At 41.4% G+C, this 11,497-nt stretch overlaps 1 pseudogene; it reads right to left on the bottom strand.

Annotated features, from left to right (window-relative positions):
- Nucleotides 1–6,607: 6,607 nt before the first annotated feature.
- LOC101683769 lies at nucleotides 6,608–8,142 on the bottom strand (annotated as a pseudogene).
- Nucleotides 8,143–11,497: the final 3,355 nt, after the last annotated feature.

The following is an 11,497-nucleotide window of genomic DNA, read 5'->3' as shown; positions in this document are numbered from 1 at the left end:
CTCATCAAAGTTGAGGAAAAGATCTCCTTGTCAGAGCCTTATTCAGCCACATAAAGAACCAGAGTATCTCTCTGGAGTTCAAATGTTGCACACAACTGCTACCTAGTGAAATCCATGTGCTTTCCCTCCACTAATGATAAAGAATACAAAAGCTCAGAACACAAATTCAGGTAGTCTCACCCTGAAGTTTGAGAGCAGAACACTCAAATGAGTGCTCACGTAAGTCAATCAGAGAAAGACAATTATCATATGATCTCACTGATATGAGGAATTTGAGAAACAAGAGGGGATCACAGGGGAGGAGAAGGAAAACTGAAACAAGATGAAACCAGAGAGGGAGACAAAAGCATAAGAGACTCTTAATCTCAGGAAACAAGCTGAAGGTTGCTGGAGGGGAGGGGAGTGGGAAGTTTGGGATGGCTGGGGGATTGACATTGGGGAGGGTATGTGGCTATGGTGAGCACTGTGAATTGTGTAAGACTGATGAATCACAGACTTGTACTCCTGAAACAAATAATACATTATATGTTAATTTAAAAAGATGAGTGCTTACATTCTTAAAACACCACCACATTTTATGAAAATATACTCTGCATGCCTCCTTTTCCCACCTGAGCATTTCCTACTGGCTGTACTTCTGTGATGGTCTCAGTTTTATTTCCCGATCTGCCCTCTGCTCCTCCCTTCCACTGAAGATGATGCAGTTCTAAGGTTTGCCTATATCCCCTTGCTCAGCATCTTCAGACAAATCACCCATTTTGAGGACTTTGCAGGCCCTCTGGCTCCATCCAAGTTCAGGTTTTGACTTCAGCTGTCATTTGGCATCTATGAGCTCCTTGTCACCAGTTTCCTTCCAAATAGAAGGACACTGCCTGATCAGATGAGGTTTCCTTGAGCATTTGAACCTTGGTATATGGCACCAAGGATGTCTAGCCTGAGATGTCAATTTAGCATTTGCTGGGGACCTAATGGCCTCTGCCATACATCTCCACCAGAATGGAAAATTAATTGGACAGACGATGAATTGTCACATGCATTTCGGGACTGCAGATGATAATGTGCTAGAAAACAGTGGGACTTTAAAGCCATAGGATGAAGATGACACCTTATCTATAGCTAGTCAGTGAGTCAATGCAAACAGTTCAATGTTGTGTATTTTATACTATATGCAACATTATAAATCTATGACAATGATCATCATCTGATCCAGCCAAAAAATTAGTGGTCCCATTTGAAGCATGAATCACTGGGTCAATGCCATGCCACTCTATTAAACCCCTTCTAATGGTGAGCAAATTTGGCACCTATTCAAAGACCTTCATAATTCACAACTGGAGTTCCATCAACCACAAACAAGTTCACAGCCTTCCAACGGTCTTTTGGTGTAGTTCCTGACTGTGCCATTAGAGGTCAGCAGTAGTCAGCACCCTGAAAGTCGGCTCCCACTGGGTCAATATTTTTGTCTAGAACATTCTTCAGAAAGATGTTTCTTTGGTTTTAGTATCCTCACCTATTGGTAAATTTGATTTCCTCGGAATTTCCATTCCAGGTTTGAAAATATATCCAGGAATCCAACAGTCTATTAAGATACTAGGTCTTCATTAGGAGACATACCGGTGTTGATAAGGGAACTTGTGTCCAAAAGGGCAGCTCCAGGTGGAATATCTGATAAGGCAGGAGGGGAGTCTAACCATAAAACCTGTAATACAATACTGATCTGAAACAAGGGTGTGAGCCCTAGCCTAAATACCTCATGGACTACCTGTAATATAGACTACTCAGTAGCCATAAAAACAATTTTAAAAGGAGGCCATAAATGTATTGACATGAGATGGCCATGCCATACTGTTGAGGGAGAAAACCAGTTTTTACCAGAGTCTGTAAAGTACAATTTCATTATATAAATGCTCTATGCTTTCATGTGGTTCATATTTTTGGGAACATTCCTTTCAAAATGAAGTTTTCCCTTTCATATATCAGAGAAATGGTCACCTCTCTGATGACTTTACAGGGGGTCCCAGCTTCTTCCTATTCTCTGGATAATAAGCAACACTTTGGCTGTGCCTCCACTCATGCGGAATTCTGGTTGTTCTCTAATTTGTCTTCTCAGCCAGAGTGCAAGAAACTCCAGGCCAAAGAATAAGTCCCCTTTGTGGCTGCGGACACAGGCAGGAAGTATAATGATGTCTGCTGAGAGAAGGAGGGATGGGAGGCAGGTGTGCAGAAGTCCTGCAGGTACAGGTGCCAGGTCTGGAGTGTGAGCCCACCAGGGAACTCCTGGGGGGGTGACTTTCCTTCTCCACATGACTCCTGTGGTATTGTGATTTATAATAAGAAATGTGTATTTGATCTTTGTCTTCATTTATGGCACAGGACTCCTAAAACACTTGGAATTTCCTAAGTGATGAGAGACATAAATGTGACTCTTGTCATTCTAGTGAGTTGACCTTTGGACCCCACCTAAGGATGGGGGCTGGTTGCCAGGGGACCCAGCCAGGTGATTACACGGTTAGAACTTTTAGTCCCACATCTGACCTCCACAGAGAGAGAGCAAATAGCCAAAAACCAATGATTTAATCAACCATGCTTATGTAATTAAACCTTCATTAAAAAAAAAAACAAAACAGAATGGGCTGGGTTTGGAGAGCTTCTGGGCATGGTGAACATAGGTGATTTGGCATACTCAGAGATGGCTTGGAAGCTCCTCATCTTCCCCCACATCTCTCCCTGTGCTTCTCTCCCACCTGGCTGTTCTGAGTTAAATCCTTTTATAATAAATGGATGCTCTAGTAAGCAAGATGTTTCTTTGAGTCCTGTGAGTAGCTATAGAAAATTAATTAAACCTGAGGTAGTAGTCTTGGGAATCTCTGATTTATAACTGGTTGGTCAGAAGCATATGGGATAGATAGCCTGAACTTGCTTGCAGATGATGTCTGGAGGGGGCGAGGCAAAGTCTCATAGGTCTAAACCCTGAGCCTGTGGAATCCATGGCTATCTCAAGGTAGGTAGTGTCAGAATTGAGTTAAATTGTAAGATACCCATCTGGTGTCCCAAGAATTGCTTGCTGGTGTGGGGGAAGACACACACATTGGAATTGGGTGCAGACCCCCTCCCCAAGTCCCCCCATTGGAGATACACTCATTCAGCGCTTATCAGATGACCTATGGGTGTGGTCAGCCTGGGGCCATCTCTGGGCAGCAGGTGCAGGAGCCATGGGGAGTGACAGCTCCTGGGCAAGACACAGTCTAAGGCAAAGTAGGATATAGCCAGAGTTTCCTGTCTGGGATCCACAGCTGTTGACACACCGACGTCCTCAGCTCTACAGCCTCCAACTTTCAGCAGGCTCTCTTCTGGGCATTATGGGGGTTTAAACATTGTGGTGCCTTCAGGGTGGAAGTGGGCATGGAACACTGTGCATCAGTACTTCTGCTCCAGGCACAGGCAACAGTCATAAGAAGCTAAAGTGTATCTTATAACCCCAGGATCCACCAACCTCGCTTTCAGAATGTGTCTAAAGAAAGCAATGTGTAAAGATATGTGTGCATTGGTGTAGATTGGATCATTGGGAAAAATCTGAAATCATCAGGTGTCTATCAATAGGGCACTGACTAAATAAATCGAGCTCTGGCATATAAATTGGAGTACTCTGGGACATGATGCAGACGATGGCTGTCAGCATGTAGGGCATATAACGATCACTCCAAAATTCTGTTAGAAACAGATTCTTGGCTCCCATGCTGGGCAAGATTTTGATTCAGTAGAATGAAAAGTCTGGGAATATGCATTCTTAAAATATACTTCTGGCAATTCGCTGCACATATGGTGGGAACCTGTCTTTGAGGAACACAGATGTATTAATTGGCCGAGAAAGGCAGAAATGCAAACAAAACCCCACAGAATGTATATGCACAGAAAATTACCAAATGTTTATTGTGGTGATATATGAGTGGAGGATGTTTACAACTTATTTCTTTATATTTTGTTGTTTACCTGGGTTTTCTAAATTTCTAACAAAAATTGTGATGAGAAAATCTAAAACAAAAGGCACAGACCTGCTTCTCAGATGAGCATGTAAAGCAGGGCCAGTGAGACCACTGTGGTGATGGGGTGTGGGGCCAGCAGTAGGGGACTGAAGGATAGTGGTTGGGATTCTCTGTCTCTTTGATTCTGTCCAGCAGTGAGCAAGACCCAGGTCTGAAGGGGATGGTCTCCCAGACTCCTCTCCTTAAGAACTAGGGGTCTCCAGGCTGGTCATGGGGCTTCTATTATTTCTCATTTTCAGTGGTGACCTTTTTTCCTGGGTCACATATAAACCATACCTATCGAAGGACACCTGAGTGGCTCAGTCAGTTAAGCATCCAACTCTTAATCTCAGCTCAGGTCTTCATTGCAGGGTCAAGAGTTCAAGCCCTGTGTTAAAAAAGAAAGAAAGAGAGAAAGAGAGAGAAAGGAGGGAGGAAGGAAGGATGGATCATACCAATCTGTTTTTCTCCTGTAAATATTAAATAATCATTTAATCACTTGCGAGCTGGAATCTATAAGAGGTGGCACTGAAATTGCACATTGAGCCTATTGAGCTCTGGTAAGTTTGACCTATCATCTTTCCAAAGTGATCTATACAACACAGAAAAAGTACACACCTTCCAATTTCTCTGACACCTGAACAATTTGAGAACCACCAGCATGACAGAAAGAGTTGAGAAGCCTTTGAAACGAAATCAAATGTGAATTCAAATTTCAGTTTTGTCTGAGTGACATGGGAACAGAAGTGAACATCACCTTTCTGGGGCTGGTTTCCTTCTGGATACAAGAATAATTACAATGAGTGGAAAGAGTGTTTATCAGCATGATATGGGGTGAAGTAAAGCTCCTGGCCCTGTGTAGGAACCTAGGTACTTTGGGGGTCCATTGCCTGACCTCTGGGTTGAGCCCTGTGCCACCCCCCTCCCAAGGACAAAACTCTACAGGGCTGAAGTTGGCCTCAGCAACACACATGCATGGGCCACAGTGCATACACCAAATGTTACTGACACACACCACTCACCAGCCAGGAGGCCGTGCCCTCAGCATTCTCATCATCTGCTTTATTTTCATTCTACCTTCTCCTGTTAACCAGTCTGGGTTTCCGCCATTACAAATTCTGCTCTCCAGACCTTCCCTCTCTAGAATTCAGAATGTTATTTTCTGAAGAGTGAAAGAAAAGGAAATACTTTCATGTGGATCTCTCTCTCATGTCCTTTAATAGTTGATAGAGCAAAGAGCCAAGGGAAAAACAGATCATTCCTGATTTTCCCAGAGAATCAGCTTGGCTGGAAGTGCATTTTCCAGCCTGTGGATTGCTAGGCATGTGAGAGCAAGAGTGTCCTTAAGTGTCTCCGGCATCATGCCCTGGACAAAGAAGGCTCCAGTGTTCCCTTTCATGGATTTAAATGGTGGGGGCTTAGAGATGCTAAGTACACAAAGCAATGGTAGAAAGGGCAAGACATGATGAAGAGCCACACTGGGTACAGAAGTGGTTTTTGCTTCATATCAAAGCAATTTTGGTTGCCAGAGGTCAGAGAAGAGAGAAGTTGCCAAATACATTCTTGTGAGATCTTGAAGCATTTGTGAGCTATCATCCATCTTACTGACAAGAGAGAGGGCTAAAGAGTCACAAGGTTTAGAGTGACTTCAAGGAAAATGTCTGAATGGAGGGGATTAAGAACTGGGGCTGGATGAGGGAGGTCTATAGCAGTACCAAAAAGCATGGACATTGGGAGGAAAAATTCAAGCATGGCTACTTGAACTTGAGATCACTAGTATTGCTGTAAGAGTTGAAATTTGCCTTATATAACTGAATTGTTGGGGTACCTGAGTGGCTCAGTGGGTTAAGCCTCTGCCTTCATCTCAGGTCATGATCTCAGGGTCCTGGGATTTAGCCTAGCATTGAGCTCTCTGTTCAGCAGGGAGCCTGCTTCCCCTCTCCCCCACGCCCCCGCCTGCTGCTCTGCCTACTTATGATCTCTCTCTCTTTGTCAAATGAATAAATAAAACCTTCTTTAAAAAGTGAATTATTATTATTATTATTACTATTATCTATAGTTAACATAAAGGGATCTTTCCAAAAATGTTAACTCATTGGTCCAAAAATCAAACCTAACATTCTATCAAATCCTGTGTGCTTTGAAAGCCATCCATGGATTGATAATTCATAGAGAACTGATGACTATTTTTGCCTCATTTAGACACTAATTTAAAGTATTGGTCATTCTGTACTTTGATATAAACAGAAAGTTACTGTGGTCTTTCCTCTGTCGTTTTGTTAAATATTCTGCCATTTGCTTTTATTCTAGTGTGGTTTTGTTGTTGTTGTTTTAGAAAAGAGAGGAATTTAATCTTTATTTACAGGACACTACAAGATAATACACAGAAATAAGAAAACAACTGAGAGGAGGAGCTTCACGCAGTTTGTACAGTTTGGAACTGGTCAAGTAGAGTTTTGTTGTAAAAAGACCTGCAATAACAAAACCCATTTAAAATGAGTTCTCAGTAGAGAAACAGCAAGACAAACTTCTACCAAGCAGAGTACAAAACAAACAACTTCCTGCCTCAACAGTTCATCTGAAAGTTAAAAGTCCCAGGAGTGCAATCCTGAACTTGGAACATTCTGGACAACATTCTGATCTTCCTCTTCCTCTACAGAGAAATACTTCTCAATCAAGTTTAATGAAGCTTTGTACACAGACTCATTTTCATGGTTTTGTAGAGCTTCAATTTTGTCCAAACCTCCACATTCTTCAATCATTATACTAAGTTTCTCAGTTTCACCTAGTTTCTCAGCAGCCTGAAAGATGTTTGAAATGCCATCCAGAATACCCAGAATAATTCTGGTACCCTTTGCAGTTAAGAGGTTCATCAATGGTTCTATCTTGCCACAATGAACAAGGTACAAAATGTGTTCAGCTGTCCTGACACTTGTATAGTTGGTCACAGCCCAGACTTTGGTGTCTTAAAGTCTGCCTTAGAGAGAACACCAATGAAGAATGGGACTAATCCATGACTCACAACTTGTTGGATCTGGTCCTGGTGTCCAGGTGTGATATTTAACATTCTCCATGTAGCTTCCTTCTGAATATTAATTTTGGGGTTTGTTAGCAGGCTGAGAAAGACAGCAAGTGCTCCTGCATCTATCACAACCTGAGTCTGTTCATCTGTCCCAGTGACAATATTTCCTATAGCTCTTAGTACAGGAGTCACAGTGGACAATTTCACTGTAGCTCCTAGAAGCTTCACAAGCTGGGGCACAACGCCTGCTTTCGCAACCATTTCAATCTGTTCATTTGGACCATCAGTAAGGTAGAAGATGGCCCAGCCGGTATCTGCCATGACTTCTGGATCATCATAATGCAGGAGATGAGCTGAGGTAGGAAGAATCTGTTTAACAGTGTCTAACGGGGATTCTTGTTGCGACAAAGTTTGAAAGTGTCTAAGTAAGGTTACATAAGCAACCACATGCTAAAGATGACATATCAGGAACTGCAAGGAGAGCCAACAGCGGATCAACTGCACCATACTTGATAACCAAGACTTGAAAAACTTAATCATCACCTGCAATGTTTCCTAGAGCCCATACAGCTTGTTCGCTGATGTGGGCATGGGAAGATGCCAACAGAGAAATGAATGCTGGCCTAGCACCTCCATCTACCACAACCTTCGTCTGTTCTGATGTCCCTGAAAAGCAGTGTTAGTGAGAGCCCAAGCAGATTCAAACTGAATGGGACTATAATCAGTTCTGCCCAAGAAGGACACAAATTTTAGAATCAAACCAGCCCAGATTATGTTGTCTATGGGGGCCTGGTTTCCTAGCAGTTTGGGTAGCCTGGAGCTGGCTTTCCAAATTGTTGCTATTTGTGTTTTTAACAATGTCATCAACAAATCAATTTATGGTGCCCTGATGTTGTGGTTTTCTTTCAGTGGAGAGATAGCGTCATCAGGAAACAAGCTTATGTTTCTCCTTTTCATCATCTGGTCATCCTTCTTAGCTTTCCTGAGCTCCACATTAACCTCTATTCAACGCCATTTCATTTCTGTACTGTTTCCCCCCTTGTTCTTAAATCTGTTAAGGCAGGTAGCTGGTGAATTAGCATTCTCGTTGGTGGACATGGTTATGAGAAAAAGGAGAAAGCTGTTTGGCCGGTTCAGGCTTCCAAGGGAGGCGGTCTGGGGCACTGAGCCTGCCGTTAAAACGTCCACCATGGGGACGCCTGGGTGGCTCAGTTGGTTAAGCCGCTGCCTTCAGCTCATGATCCCTTCAGCCCATGATCCCAGGGTCCTGGGATGGAGTCCCACATCGGGCTTCTTGCTAGGCAGGGAGCCTGCTTCTCTCGCTGCCTCTGCCTGCCACTGTGTCTGCTTGTGTGTGCTCTCTCTCTCTGACAAATAAAAAACAAAAAACAAAACAAAAAAAACAAAACAAACAAACAAAAAAAACGTCCACCATGGACACCCCAAAGATGGTATGCTGCTTTTATTCTAGTTGTTTGCCTGGTTTCTTTAAGGAGGTGGAGCTTACCTGCACCAGGTCAACCTACCAAAGACCATTAGAAATGTGTAACAGACTGCAGTATGAAGACAATTGGAGCAACCAGTCAGAGATTGGGTTTCCATAAATAGTTTGAATCTGGTCAGGGGTTTTATCAAAGTTGGGGGGAAGCTGGCTGTTACCCACAGGATGGACCCCAACACAGCTGTCCTCTGATGGCCAGGATTTCTGCCCTCTCCTCACCTGTATCTTTCTCTGAGTCCTACCTCAGGGATCTGAGGGACTCAGGACTCAGGGACCTGAGTCCTACCTAGGGGAAAATAAGATAAAAAATTCACACCAAGATGCAATTATCCTATTAAGAGTGCCACTCTTTGGCTGAAGCAGATTTTGCAGTCTATAAGTGCATCAGGCCCGTGTGTTGTACACCTTAAACTTATATAATCCTGTATGTCAATTATATCTCAATAAAGTTGGAAATAAGTAAAGAAACAAGCAAACAAAGAAACAAACAAACAAGCAAAAGCAGAGGGGATAACATCAGGGTATCCTATCCCCAGGGAAAGATACCCATCACCCATTCTGATACTGTCTCAAGGGCAGTCCATGCTCAGGTTGTCATATTCAGAGTCAGCCTTCAGGGATCATCTCCCTCTTACAAAGGGCATAGGAAGCTCATGCATAGGTGAGCTTGTCCATTTATTTCTCAACAGATACATGTGAAACTACCAGAACCTTTCTCCTTCTATCTTCCCAGTGGGGGAGTGAGTTCTGCCCCAAAGCTTCCTTAGTTACAGGTGTAGGTGATTGGCAGGGGGACCATGTCCACCAAGAGCATACATGCTCAAATGGCATTTCTCTTTCTCTCTTTTAAGATTTATTTATTTATTTTAGAGAGAGAGCTCACATACAAGCAGTGGTGGGAAGGATAACGTGAGTGGGGGAAGGGCAGAGGGAGAGAGAGAATCTCAAGCAAACTCCCCACTGAGTGGGGAGCTTGACATGGAGCTCAATCCAGAACTCTGAGATCATGATCTGAGCTGAAACAAAAAGCCAGTCACTCAGCATACTGGGCCACAGGGGCGCCCCAGTGGCATTTCTATCATGTGTCTTCTATAGCTTCAACTGCAGCTTTCTGTTCAGATGTTCTTTTTTGTATCTTAATTCTGATTTGGTTCCAGCCTTCTGAGTCTTAGCTGAAGAGTTAAACTGGATTTTTAACGTTGCTGAAGATGCCTGATTTCACCTTATTGGGGGATGACTCAACTGGTTAAACATTTGGAGTTCTAAGGTTGAGAAACGGAACAATACTAACTCAAGGACATCCTGGGGTGTAATTTCAGACCACTGAATCATTCAGGTGAGGTGATCTTTTTAGGACTGTCATGAATCTTGCATCCCCACAGGCAATATAAAATAGCTGACCATGAGAATCTGCTTTTCCCACATCTCATCTTCAGGGTCTATGTCTAACAATAACCCATCCCAACTAAAAGCATTATTGCTTTTAATGATAATGATAATAAGAAGAAAACTCACCTGTGCTCTTACTAAACGCCAGACACTGTACTAAGTCTTTACATGCACTGTCTCAATCATCTTAATGCATTTGTTCTCATCTAAAAGGTGAAGACACTGAGGTACAGAGAGGTTCTGTAGCTTATCCAAGGTCACACAACACTCAAAAGCTGGCTTTAGGGGGCACCTGGGTGGCTCAGTGATTTAAAGCCTCTGCCTTTGGCTCAAGTCATGATCCCACAGTCTTAGGATCCAGCCCCATATCAGGTTCTCTGCTCAGCGTTGGGAGCCTGCTTCCTTCTCTCTTTCTGCCTGCCTCTCTGCCTACTTGTGATCTCTGTCTGTCAAATAAATAAATAAAATCTTAAAAAAAAAGCTGGCTTTAGGATTTGAACAGCCTATCTGACTTCAAAGCCTTTGAACTTTTCCACTATGTTTATGTTTTTTGAAAGGCAGATTCATAAAAGTCTTTAAAACTAAAGATGAGGACATGAAGTTTCAGAGAATTTAGTGACTTGTCCAAAGTCACAGGGCTAGGTCTTTTAAAGCTAATTTTCCTCCATACCCAACTGGAATAAATCAATTCAAAATATTCCCAAGACTCTCCATGCCACTGTTCCTCCTCTACCAGATGCCAAGTGAGAAGTGCAATGGCTTACCCAGACTGTTCTACATTGCTCTCCACGAAGGCAAAAGATAGGACTGGCCCCAAGCAAAGGGACAAGAACAAGGAAGGAAAATTCAGTGTGAAACTTCTATGCCTTTCCCTTGTAAGTTTGTGATCTGTTCTCTTGAGAAACTCTTCAAACACTAGAAAATTATATATATACACACACATTATATATATAATGTATTATATATTATATATTATATTTATAATATATATAAATTATATTTAAAATATAAATATAAATACTTATAATAATAAAATAAAATATTTATATATAATTTATATATATTATTATATATAGTTATATACATATATGTATATATGTATACATGAATCTATACATATATACGTATATAGTTATATACATACATATAGTTATATACATATACATATATGTATATATATTATTATATAACTAAATAATATATATAAATTATATATGAATATATAAGTATATAATAATATATATGCAAATCTGAATTTTTATTTGTTCTTCTAATGACACTGTATATATATACAGTGTCATATATATATACAGTGTCATATATATATACAGTGTCATTAGAACGCATATATATACACACATATATATGTAGCATTAATGTACTTTTTTGAATTGAAATCTGAATTTTTATTATTTCTTCTGAACAAATAAATCCTTTCTGAATATTTATTTGTTCTTCTAATGACACTGTATATATGTATATATATACATATGTTTGTATATATACATATATATGTATATATGTACACTTATACATATGTATATATGTATATATACACATATA

The sequence above is a fragment of the Mustela putorius genome, unplaced genomic scaffold (genome assembly GCF_011764305.1).
Source record: "Mustela putorius furo isolate JIRA1106 unplaced genomic scaffold, ASM1176430v1.1 tig00000253_pilon_pilon_pilon, whole genome shotgun sequence".
Taxonomy (NCBI): domain Eukaryota; kingdom Metazoa; phylum Chordata; class Mammalia; order Carnivora; family Mustelidae; genus Mustela; species Mustela putorius.
This window is presented reverse-complemented; position numbering and strand designations above follow the sequence as displayed.